Source organism: Theropithecus gelada, chromosome 12 (assembly GCF_003255815.1).
Source record: "Theropithecus gelada isolate Dixy chromosome 12, Tgel_1.0, whole genome shotgun sequence".
NCBI classification, from domain to species: domain Eukaryota; kingdom Metazoa; phylum Chordata; class Mammalia; order Primates; family Cercopithecidae; genus Theropithecus; species Theropithecus gelada.
The window spans coordinates 49,070,141-49,077,586 of NC_037680.1; the positions used below are offsets into that span (position 1 = coordinate 49,070,141).

The 7,446-nt window shown below is 42.8% G+C and overlaps 1 non-coding gene across 1 annotated transcript; it reads left to right on the plus strand.

Moving 5' to 3' along the window:
* The first annotated feature begins 3,523 nt into the window (after positions 1 to 3,523).
* LOC112636831 lies at positions 3,524 to 3,627 on the plus strand. Its single transcript, XR_003122302.1, has one exon. It is a non-coding gene; the product is annotated as a small nucleolar RNA U13 (small nucleolar RNA).
* The last annotated feature ends 3,819 nt before the right edge of the window (positions 3,628 to 7,446 follow it).

The window sequence follows — 7,446 nt, forward strand, 5'->3', positions numbered from 1 at the left end:
TCCTCTCTGCCTGCATTGTGTAAAATCAGCCTGACCTTCTCTTGCTAATGGGAGTCAATTGACCCTGACTAGATGGGGACTCCTTTTCTTGCCTGCTGCCCACTGAACACAAATACTTCCAAGTGAGCTGGCTGCAGCCATAGCTTGCATTTCAGTGGGAGCCTTACCAAGTCCCCCTGCACAGGGATCCCCTTTTGGAAGCAAGGACTTCCAACCCTGCAAAGCCCAGAATTGTGGGCACAGGAAGCACATAATCCCATAGTGGGTCAATTAAGATTGATGGTAATTGGGACTACTTTTGCTTTCACCCTTGGTTCCCAGACACATGTATTTTTCCTTGAGAGGACACACTGCCATAGAGTTCTCTATTTAAAACATGTAGGACGGGATAGCATCTATCCCTGCAGAGTATGACCTCTGAGCATTCCAGCTGATCCTTCGGTAGGCTGTTGCAGTCTTTCATGAAGCAGCTCCTTCTGGATTGTGCCAGAAGTATGTGATATGTATGGATGGATGTGTGTGATCCCACTCCCATACCTCCTGCACTGTGTAGTAAGAGCCCTGGTCAGATGCTCTTTGTGTGGGATCCCAGAGCACCAATGTTGAAATCCTTAGCAATTAGGTTAACTACCTTGTGCCAAGGATTATTGTGCCTGATGTTTCCCTCATGACTGGGTCCTCCTTGCCAGCTGGGTGGTGTATGAACCAGTCCCAAGCACCATCTTACCAACTGTTGTCTTGGACCACTCTTGGTACCACTTGTGTTAGTTTGCATCCTCTAAGGAGCAGACATCAAGGTGGGATTTGATATGCAACCAGCATTCAAAATGCCTATGAAGGATAAAGGAGGAGAGAGCAGTAAGATGCAGAAGAGCCTTCAGACCATTTGCAGGTCTAATATCTGGGAAAGGAGAGAAGGAAGGAAGATAGGGAGAGCCTTAGCCTCAGTGCACTCCTCTAGCACCCCTACTTAGGCCATTCACTGGCTGAGTGCAACCCAGAGTAAGCTTGGCCTCAGTGTGAACACTGTGTTGAATCCCACATGGCAGCCAGAGGCTGTCAGTCAACTCTATTCCCCACAGCAGCTTCTGCTGAAGGTGTGTCCAGAGTTGGTTCCTTCCAGTAGGTTTGTGGTCTCGCTGACTTCAAGAATGAAGCTACAGACCTTCACAGGGAGTGTTACAGCTCTTAAAGGTGGCATAGACCCAAAGAGTGAGCAGCAGCAAGACTTATTATGAAGAGTGGAAGAACAAAGCTTCCACAGCGTGGAAAGGGACCCGAATGTGTTCCCACTGCTGGCTAGAGTGGCTGGTTTTTATTCCCTTGTTTGTCCCCGCCCATGTCTTGCTGATTGGTCCATTTTACAGAGTGCTGATTGGTCCATTTTACAGAGCACTGATTGGTCCATTTTACAGTGTGCTGATTGGTCCATTTTACAAACCTCTAGCTAGTTACAGAGCACTGATTGGTGCATTTTTACAGAGCACTGATTGGAGAATTTTACAAACCTCTTGTAAGAAAAATTCTCCAAGTCCCCTCTTCAAGGAGAACTAAAACCACTGCTCAAGGAAATAAAAGAGAACACAAACAAATGGAAGAATATTCCATGCTCACGAATAGGAAGAATCAATATCATGAAAATGGCCATACTGACCAAAGTAATTTATAGATTCAATGCCATCCCCATCAAGCTACCAATGACGTTCTTCACAGAATTGGGAAAAACTACTTTAAAGTTCATATGGAACCAAAAAAGAGCCCGCATTGCCAAGACAATCCTAAGCAAAAAGAACAAAGCTGGAGGCATCATGCTACCTGATTTCAAACTATACTACAAGGCTACAGTAACTAAAACAGCATGGTACTGGTACCAAAACAGATATATAGACCAATGGAACAGAACAGAGGCCTCAGAAAAAACACCACAATCTACAACTGTCTTATCTTTGACAAACCTGACAAAAACAAGAAATGGAGAAAGGATTCCCTATTTAATAAATGATGCTGGGAAAACTGGCTAGCCATATGTAGAAAGCTGAAACTGGATCCCTTCCTTACAGCTTATACAAAAATTAATTCAAGACGGATTAAAGACTTAAATGTTAGACCTAAAACCATAAAAACCCTAGAAGAAAACCTAGACAAAACCATTCAGGACACAGGCATGGGCAAGGACTTCATGACTAAAACACCAAAAGCAATGACAACAAAAGCCAAAATAGACAAATGGGATCTAATTAAACTAAAGAGCTTCTGCATGGCAAAAGAAACTACCATCAGAGTGAACAGGCAACCTACAGAATGAGAGAAAATTTTTGCAATCTACCCATCTGACAAAGGGCTAATAGCCAGAATCTACAAAGAACTCCAACAAATTTACAAGAAAAAAACAACCCCATCAAAAAGTGGACAAAGGATATGAACAGACACTTCTTAAAAGAAGACATCTTTGCAGTCAACAGACACATGGAAAAATGCTCATCATCACTGGTCATCAGAGAAATGCAAATCAAAACCACAATGAGATATCATCTCACACCAGTTAGAATGGCAATCATCAAAAAGTCAGGAAATAACAGATGCAGGAGAGGATGTGGAGAAATAGGAACGCTTTTACACTCTTGGTGGGGGTGTAAATTAGTTCAACCATTGTGGAAGACAGTGTGGCAATTCCTCAAGGATCTAGAACTAGAATTACCATTTGACCCAGCAATCCCATTACTTGGTATATACCCAAAGGATTATAAATCATGCTACTATAAAGACACATGCACACATATGTTTACTGTGGCACTATTCACAATAGCAAAGACTTGGAACCAACCCAAATGTCCATCAATGATAGACTGGATTAAGAAAATGTGGCACATATACACCATGGAATATTATGCAGCCATAAAAAAGGATGAGTTCATGTCCTTTGCAGGGACATGGATTAAGCTAGAAACCATCATTCTCAGCAAATTATCACAAGGACAGGAAACCAAACACCACATGTTCTCACTCATAGGTGGGAATTGAACAATGAGATCACTTGGACACAGGGCAGGGAACATCACACACCAGGGCCTGTTGTGGGGAAGGGGGCTGGGGGAGGGATAGCATTAGGCGAAATACCTAATGTAAATGATGAGTCAATGGGTGCGGCAAACCACCATGGCACATGTATACCTATGCATCAAACCTGCACGTTGTGCACATGTACCCTAGAACTTCAAGTATAATAATAAAAATAAATACATAAATAAGTCACCACTCAACCCAGGAAGTCCAGCTGGCTTCACCTCTCAAAAGGACACTGGTGAAGTTACCCTTGGTTTTCCTGTTTGTTTTTAAAAGCAGACTATTTTTTAGAGCATTTTTAGGCTCTCAGAAATATTGAGCAAGAGGTAAAGAGACTTCCAATATGCATTCCTGCCCACATATAGACATAGCCTTCCCAATTGTCAACATCCCATAGCACAGGGGTACATTTATTACAATTGATGAACCTACATTGACACATCAATATCGTCCTGAAGCCATCCTTTTGTAGTTAATAAGCATGATGATGCAGTGTTCACGTGCATGTGTGGGATGTGCCGCCCCCAAACCTTGTTAGGACATTGGCACATTACCCGTCTGACATGAAGAAATATACATAGCACTCAAAATCCATAATTTACATTAGAGTTCTCCTTGGTTTTGTACATTCTAAGGGCTTGGACAAATGTGTAATGACATGTATTCACCATTATAGAATCATTACCGAGTAGATTCACTGCCCTAAAAATCCTCTCCTCTGCCTATTCATCCCTCCCTCTCTCCTAACCCCTGGCAACCACTGATCTTTTTGCTATCTTCATAGTTTTGCCTTTTCCAGAATGTCATATAGTTGGAATCATACAATATTTAGTTTTTTTCAGACTGGTTTCTTTCACTTAGTAAGAGGCATTTGAAGTTCCTCCATGTCCTCTCATGGCTTGATGGCTCATTTTTCTTTAGCACTGAATAATATTCCATTGTCCGGATGTACCACAGTTTATGTATACATTCATCTACTGAAGGACATCTTGGTTATTTCTAAGTTTTGGCAATTATGAACAAAGCTGCTATAAACATCCATGTGTGGTTTTTGTGTGGACATAAGTTTTCAACTCCTTTGGGTAAATACCAAAGAGTTGGATAGTATAGTAAGAGTATGTTTAGCCTTATAAGAACCTTGGCATATTTTTTAAACAGACAGCGGGATTTCTCCCCTTTGGCCAAGAATCCTACATTGGAGCACTTGAAAAGGCATCAGTGACACTTTATAATCAGCCTGCCCATGCTTGATGGCAACCAATATAGGCATTCAGAATTATGTAACCTTTGGTGCAGTGGAGAGGGATGCATCCAAGGATAAGTACACAGACTTCCTGGCACTGGAAATATTCTATGTCTTAACCTGCATGAAGGGAACATGAAAATTGGTTTTATTATTCTTTATACCATGTATAAATTATGTATTTTGGTATCGATGAGGAAATATATCATAAAAATAAAAATTTTTAAAGGCTCAAATACAAGGTACTGGTGGCTCTGGGATTATACAATAGTAGTTTACAACCTTTGTATGTTTTACCCGTATTTTCAAAGTTTAGAACTTTTTGCTGTTCACTTAAACAAGACACTAAATATGTCTGCAAGAATCACACTCCTTAAGTGTAATAGGCTGTTACTGAACCAAACTGGGTCAATTTGCCCGTGTGCCATGGAAGGCCAAACACTGAAGCACCAGGCTTTTGTAGAGAAAAGAGTTTATTACAAGCTGCTGAGCAAGGAGACAGGAATCTGCCTCAAATCTGTCTCCCCAAGTTGGGGGCTAGGGCAGGTCTTATAGGGAGAGGGTAATGAGGCATGTAGTGATTGGATCTTGCAATGAGGTGATGCTGGGAGCTGTGATCTGACTGGATCTTGCCATGATGTGATGCCGGGGTGCTATCTGATTGGATCCTGCCATGTGGTATCTGCATTTAATTTGGTCTGGGTGTGATCTGATTGGATCATGCCACGTGGTATCTGCATTTAATTTGGTCCCCATATTCCTTGGTCCGAGCACTTAGTTTCCACCTGTGGTTGCACACTTGGTTCACCTGGGGATAATCAGGTTATGTAACTTGCACCCACGGCAACTGAAAACCAACTCACCATTTTATTACACAAAGTTCAACCAGATTGGGTTGGTTCTGCCGTTACGGCTTCACAGAATCTGCAAAAGCATCCACAGTAATCACTCTGTTTTCCAAGTCACCCTTTAGCACCCACTGGGTGGTGTTTGACAGCGGTGTCTACCTGACCAGATTTATGCTTCAGTCAAATCTGGATCCTCCTGGAGGACCAGCTCACCCCACAGTGAGCCTCTTCCTTTGCACCAAGTTCTGCTCTCACCTCCTGTGCCCGTGGCTTGCTCAGCCCCATCTGACACATCACTGTGGTGATAGGAAAAATACATTTTACATGTGAGTCAGAATGTCCATATGCCCTGGGAAGTGTTGATGGCACACTGGCTGGAAGCCATTGGCTCATAAACTCATGAGTCACTGCAGCAGCTCTGTGCAGAAAAGTCCGCAGCGTGGGAATGGTGAGGAGAATCTGCTTGAGTGGTATTGCCTAAGCTGGAATTCTGGCTTTGCCATTTACTGAGTGGGTGACCTTGGGCAAGATACTTGACTATGCTTTCATTTTCTTTTCTATAAAGTGGTAATAATGTTAGCATACCTACTTCATAGGGTTGTTATGAAAATTAAATGATTTGGTATATGTAAAATGCTTAGAAGGTACCTGGTACCTGATGCTATATGAGTGTTCAATTTTTGTTTGTTTGTTTGTTTGTTTCTATGGCATTAGAGTAGCTCCATTTAAGTCCAAATGGCAAATGGGATGGGGTCAGAGTTGGGGAGAGGACAAACCTGCTTTTTGCATTTCTAAGCCTTGAAGCTGTAACAAAGAACCAGACTCTATTTTGACTGCTGACAGCTCTGGAGCTGCCCCTCTTTCTCTTCCCCTTTTGCTCCACATCTGAGCAAGCTGATAAGAAAGCCCATATTCCCCTCTCTTGGTTCCCATAGGAAGCTCAACCCACACAGGCCTCTTCTCTTATGCAGGAACCTCTAACCCAGCCCACTCCTTAACTACAATAAAGGCCAAGACTGCTCTCCCCTCCTGGCTTTCCCTTAAGATCCATTTTTAGACCTTCTCGGGAGCCTACTGTGCTCTCCCCAGCAAGCCTTATTATGTAAGAAGTAAACCTCCTCATACCCTTTTGCTTCCTGTGTAGTCAGGATATCCAAAAAAATGTTTGGTGTGTGTGTGGGGTGTTCCACCTCCGTGTGGTGACCACAGCAGAGAGGCATGGGGCCGGGAGACGGGGAGGTGCAGAAAGCTACTCTTTCTCTTTCCTCACTCTTCACCATAGGAAATGAATTCCCAGTCTCCAGAGTAAAGACGTCAGGATCCATAGCATTGAGGGAAGAGAACTGCATTTCATACTTCCTTTAAGTAAGGTTCTTGCACTGCCCTGATGCAATGTCCATGTGGTTACACAAGAGACTACCCAAGAATTTAAGAGTGTAGTGGTCCTTTTGTTTTTATAGAAGCCATTAGGATCTTACGTCTTCATGGAGCTAAGAAGGAATGGAAAATAGAAAATAAAAGAAATACAGCAGGTCCTCAAATAACATTCAACATCGTTTCATTATAACATTGATGAGAAAAAAGAAATCAATTCCTGCCAGAACCACTGTCTGTGTGGAGTTTGCACGGACTCTCCCTGTCTGTGTGGGTGTTCTCCAGGCATTACAGTTTCTTCCTACATCTCAAAGATGTGCTAGTTTGGTGAATTGGTGTGTCTAAGTCATCCCAGTCTGAGTGAGTGTGGCTGTGAGTGCATCCTATGATGGAGTGTCATCTTGTCCAGGGCTGGTTCCCACCTTGCACCATGAACTGCAGGGATAGACTCTGGCCACCCTTGGTCCTGAACTAGAATGATTGGGTAAATAATTATCTTACTTGTTTTTATTAATCTTTCTTAAATGTATACATAGCTCTCATTTATTTCAATGTTTAATATTAGAAGTGTTTTAGTCTTTATGTAAAAGTTTGGTAGGCTGGGCATGGTGGCTCACACCTGTAATTCCAGCACTTTGGGAGACCAAGGTGGGTGGATCACTTGAGGTCAGGAGTTTCAGACCAGCCTGGCCAACATGGTGAAACCCTCTCCCTACTAAAAAATATAAAAATTAGCCAGGCATTGTGGTGTGTACCTGTAGTCCCAGCTCCTTGGGAGACTGAGGTGGCAGAATCACTTGAACCCAGCAGGCAGAGCCTGCAATGAGCCTAGATCACGCCACTGCACTCCAGTCTGGGTGACAGAGTGAGACCCTGTCTCAAAAACAAAACAAAACAAAACAAAACAAAAAACAAAAA